The 4693-nt window shown below is 38.4% G+C and overlaps 1 pseudogene; it reads left to right on the top strand.

Annotated features, from left to right (window-relative positions):
• Window positions 1-862: 862 nt before the first annotated feature.
• On the top strand, window positions 863-2070 carry LOC114088347 (KAT8 regulatory NSL complex subunit 2-like; annotated as a pseudogene).
• The last annotated feature ends 2623 nt before the right edge of the window (window positions 2071-4693 follow it).

The raw sequence follows: 4693 nt of genomic DNA, 5'->3' as shown, positions 1-4693 counted from the left end.
CTTATTTCTTTAGTCATGATGATTTTAAGTTACCAACTAGAAAATGAATAAATAGTAATAAACACTTTTTTCCTTTAAAAAAAAAAAGGAGGATCCTGAGGGTGATATCTCACTAAAGTTACAGGGATTTATCAAGTCTGATTACTTAGATAATTGTATAAGTTTCTGTCAGGTATTTAGCTGAGGTAATTCCTTTAAAAAGTTTAAAGTATTTTTACATTTATATATGTCACCTGAACTTCATGCCAACCCTATAAAGTAGGGAGAGCAGGTCTTAAAACCCTCCACCACCACTGAAAAGATGGCTAAACTGAGGCACAGGCATTTCAAGAAACTTGTTTAATTGTTCTGCTAGGTACACAAAACACCCAAGTGTGCTACGTCATCCAACACAACAGATTTTAACCCTAATGATTCCTTGCACCTGGGGAGACTGGGCTTGGGTTAGCCCTATTCCTGTCAGGAATACAAGATCCATTTAAGGCAAAGGAGATACCTTCAACGCACGTGGTGGGGGTCAGGGAGGATGAAGTTAAAGGGGAGGCAAAGTCTATAGAGCTTGGGAGATTCGAGGGCGGCAGGGAGTTACAGTACATACCCTGCGAGGCTGACTTCTGCCTGCCCTCTAGAAACCTACCTACTCACTGTCTATCAGGACTTTGTGGAATAGGCATTTTCTGGAAGGGATGTTCTTCTGTGAACATGCCTATAGGAATGCCCTAGCACTTCATGCTCAAATGAAGTAGACCAATGCAGGGCATATGGGTGAAACACTCTTGTGACAGCTGAGTCCATATGCTAAGACAGCACTGGGCTCTCAGACTCCAGAAAGTAGTTGAAGCAAAGAGAGCCGGATACTGGACATGCTAGTGTCCACATGGCCGAAGAAGTGGCACTGATTATGGGTGAGAAACTGGTTCATTTGCAGTCTTTGTACACTGATCAGTTTAAACGACTTCAGTATCTGCTCAAGGAGCAGCAGCGTCTATACTTACATAATTGTAAAGTGGAACATAAAGCTCTAGGTAGTAGTTTCCTTACTGGCCCATAGGGACTTTTGGCCAAAGAACAAGAGAATTTAAAGCAATTAAAATATCTCCAATGGTATTGCCAATGCTAGAGTTAAAGTCTTGCAACACAGGCAGCTGAAGAGATGCAGAATGCTTGCCACAAATGATGCCACTCAACAGGATATTTGTTGTTCTATTCAGAGGTGCTTGGCTTTTGTGGATGATGTTCATTGTTCCAATCAGTCTCTCTCAATGACCAGACACTGCCTTACCCATATTTGTCAGGACACAAATCAGGTTCTTTTCAAATGCTGCCAGGGATCTGAAGAGATACCTTACAACAAACTGGTGGGTATAAGCCTCTCTGAGGATCCGTGCTGTCCACTGCATTTCCAGTTGACTCCTCAGATGTACAAGCTGGAGCAGGTACTGTCTGTGCTAGACAATCTGGAAGCCCTGCCCATGGATTTGTACTTGAATGCTAATGAGCTTCAGCCCATCCAGAGTTTACCACTGGAGTTCAGTGACTTGGATGTTGTTGCTAATGGTATGCAGGGTATGCAGTGCCTTCCTTCACCCTTGCTTTTTTTTTTTTTTTTTTTTGGCACTGGGGATTGAACTCAGGGGCACTCAACCACTGAGCCACATTGCCAGCCCTGTTTTAGATTTTATTTAGAGACAGGGTCTCACTGATTTGCTTAGCGCCTCACCATTGCTGAGGCTGACTTTGAACTTGCGATCCTCCTGCCTCAGCGCCAGAAGCCGCTGGGATACAGGACTGCACCACCTCGCTGCCTTCACCACCCTTGTTTTTTGATCCTTCATTAACCGTTGAAGATCATTTAGTCAAAGAATTCACTGAAGGCCCAGGAGATATTTTGGCAAGTAAAGAACAATCCCAATTAGCTTTCCATCACACAGTAACCTGGGCCATTTACAGATGGCTAGAGATGGATACACATCCCAGGGATCAGTAAATTCTGAAAACTGCTGTGCACTGTTGCCTCAGAGTGGATTGGCTACAGCAAATGGAAAAACAGAATCTACCGCTAGCAGTTGAGAATTTGTTCTGGGAACCATATGACTTCAATGGATTTCACTTTCCCTTTCTTCAAACAAGTATCACTGATCATCTCTCACTAAACAGGGGCAACCCAGTTGTTTTGTTCTGGGTTATAGAAAACCATAGTCAAGTAAAACTATACTTAGGGGGATGGGCCAATAGTGTCCAAAAGTTATGAGTTTCTTTCTACCCTAGGCAAAGAAGATAGGGATTACCTATCTTTGAAATTGAGTGTTTGAGACCATGTCAAAGGGGAAAGTGATATCTTTGTAATGGGATTTCTTAAGTAATGGACAGGAATCCACAGAGGTGATTAGGTGAGGGCTATGTTTATAAATGGTACCGTTGAGATACTGGTTGCTCCAGTGCCTAGTTGTCTTTATCTAAAGGCCTACATTTTAGCTTTTCCTCACCTCAACTTAATTGAGCAGTTTGAACCCTTTCTCCAGTGAACTCCAACTTTATCCTGAGACAGTTAAGGACTGGGCCCCCTTTAACCATCCATCTTGCTTCTAACCATGTAAATTTCTGCAGTGGCTATCTCATGTAAAATACAGTAAAAATTTATTGTATATAGTTTCTATTAAATGTTAAAATGTTATGAAAATGTAAAACAAAAAAAAAAAAAGAAAGAAAAGAAAAGATTTAAGGGAAAATATTGGTATAAGGCCCCAAACTTTCAATATCCCAAAAGCATCCCTAAAAGCCAGAAATAAATTTCTACAATACTTTCCCTTCCCTGGCTCCAAAAGGAACTTTGGCAGGCATGCTTAAGGGTGTGTATCAAAGGAAACAATACCAGTGGGTGCAAGGAAACAGACTACAGAGTAATCCAAGGTCCTGTCATTTGGGTGCAAGCTAAACGAGAGTTTTCTAGTGGGTGGTGTGGGTTCCCTGGAAGTCTTGTTTTTAATATTTCCCTGGGCAGCTTTTCCTCAATTACTAGAATAAATGCTTCCAAATCTGAAGGCAAATTTTGTGTTAATACTTACATTATCAGTTCTTTTTTGAAATATTTCTTTAGTTTATACTATATGCACACAATGTCATTGAGTATCATTGAGTATAATTACTTTTTTTGTTGTTGTGACATGTCCTCTCAGTCCCCTAGATGGGAATGTGAAACGGTGTATATATTCATAAGTATTGTCTATTTGCCGTGTGTGTGAAGAGTGGGAGTTAACCCCAGCTCTATCCCTAACACTGTCCCATTTCGCTTCTCTGGGCTGCCATGTTTTCCACTTGTAAAATTACACATTTGTAGTAGATGAGCTCTAAAATCGGTTTCAACTCTGCCATCCATTGATGCTCCAGTTAAAAAAGTGGTAAAGTGCTTGCCTAGCATGTGTGAGGCACTGGGTTTGATTCTCAGCACCACATATAAATAAATAAAGGTCCATCAACAACTAATAAAGTATTTTTGAAAACTGTTTCAGTATATTTAATGAACCTCATAGTGTTCCAGTCAACCAGTACCCTTAACAATACAGTGGAGTTCTACTTTAGGAAAATTTGTCATAGTGGGGTATACAATCATAATTCAGATAAAATTAAGTTTATTTACTTTACAAAGTGATTATTTGATTTACAAAATAACTTCAGAATAGTAGTGAATAACAAACCCTGGTTGTACATTTAAATACAGGTTTAATTTTAATCTACATTTTTTGGTAATTTAGAGTGGGGCATATTTGCATTAAATAACAAAAATATAAACATATGAATGTCATAAAACCACAGTATTTTGGAATGTTAAAGGGCCCTGGGAAATTTGAATCCAACTTCCACATTTTACAAAATAGGAATGTAAGAACCAAGTAAGATTTGTTACTTGCTTAAGACCATTCAGGTAATCACCAAAGGCTGTGCCAAAAAAAAAAAAAAAAATCAATGGCAGAATATTTTTCATATTTTTGTCTAGTCATATTTTTAGACCACACCTCCACATTCACCTATGGGGAAAAAAGTCACAGATATTCAGTGTGTAAATCAAGGAATATGATTAAAAATAAAATTTGTAGTTACAATTTAAATTCATATGTGGAACAACGCATTTTAATAGTTCCTAATAGATCTGCCTGCATTAAAGTAAGCTAAGTCACATGAGTTTCTTAATTTTGCTGGCCTTTGAATTGACACTGAAATAATAGTACTCTGCAATCATTTTCTAAAATTATTTTAGATGTTTTTAAAATAAATAATGTGATTTTATAACACATGAGTAAAATTGAAATTTTTCAATAATATGTTTTCTATTTCTGGCATTCACTGAAACTCCAGGTATGCTTATGGGTGTTAGTAGGACTTGAATTCATTGCTCCCCTTACATAAATGAGTTGTATTTTCTCATTCTTTCCATTCTTGTATTAAGTACCAAATAGCCTCCCTTTCTATAGTTATTTTAGCAGTGTACTTAGAAATTAAATATTAACAAAAGTTGCAAATCAATTTCAAGGCACATGGTTTTAGTTTTGCTATTAAGCCCAATGTTGGAAGTTAGAAGGGCTCTTTAAAACTAGTGCTTCTAGCGTTTCATTGACTCACCCTAAAATCGGTGCCTCTGTCCCTCCGTCACCCAGTTAATTTTAACCTTGACCTCCCACAGCTGTATTGCTTTACT

This window comes from Marmota flaviventris, chromosome 4 (genome assembly GCF_047511675.1).
Source record: "Marmota flaviventris isolate mMarFla1 chromosome 4, mMarFla1.hap1, whole genome shotgun sequence".
Classification (NCBI taxonomy): Eukaryota; Metazoa; Chordata; class Mammalia; order Rodentia; family Sciuridae; genus Marmota; species Marmota flaviventris.
This window is presented reverse-complemented; position numbering and strand designations above follow the sequence as displayed.